At 39.2% G+C, this 561-nt stretch overlaps 1 protein-coding gene across 2 annotated transcripts in view; it reads left to right on the forward strand.

Annotated features, from left to right (window-relative positions):
• The first annotated feature begins 145 nt into the window (after window positions 1-145).
• LOC119585845 overlaps window positions 146-561 on the forward strand; it is a 6,932-nt gene continuing 6,516 nt past the window's right edge. Inside the window, exon 1 of one of the 2 annotated variants that reach the window (XM_037934578.1) lies at window positions 146-245. The gene's annotated coding sequence lies outside the window, so the exon portion shown is untranslated. Of the gene's footprint in view, window positions 320-561 lie in introns of both variants that reach the window. The other variant, XM_037934577.1, reaches the window with a different exon arrangement.

Here is a 561-nt window from a genome sequence, read left to right on the forward strand (position 1 = left end):
TTATTTAGTTAATCATCCACTGAATGATTTGCATGAAAACACTCTTTGCTATAAATTCTGTCTATGCGGTCCTTTCCAAAACTGTAAATTTTGCAGTAGTCTACCCTTCACCACACACCTTTTGGATCAATAGCTCGTTTTCTATCACACGACCGAGGCACTGGCACTCCAGCTGGCATGATGTAAACAGTGGCAGGATGAGCAGCGCAGAGGGAACTGACATACCTTCTACTGAGGGGAAATAAGTGTGTAGTACATCTGTATTATAGTCTATCCAGTTTAGTTTATCGCGCTATGTAAAGTGTACTGGAGTGCCATGGTGAGTGATTGGAATAAGGCCAAGTATATATCAAATTTAAGTTTTTCATGATTATCTAACGTGAAAACGGTTGTGTTTGTATGACTCAGCGTACAGTGGTATACTGCTGTTCTTCCCTAAGAAACGCGAAATAATGCCCACATTTCAACAGAAAGCAATTGCAGTGATTCAACATGATTATATCTTTGTCTCCTAATCCTCATTGCTTTGTTATCAATACAGCTTACGATGTTATGTAACAC

This window comes from Penaeus monodon, chromosome 20 (assembly GCF_015228065.2).
Source record: "Penaeus monodon isolate SGIC_2016 chromosome 20, NSTDA_Pmon_1, whole genome shotgun sequence".
NCBI classification, from domain to species: Eukaryota; Metazoa; Arthropoda; class Malacostraca; order Decapoda; family Penaeidae; genus Penaeus; species Penaeus monodon.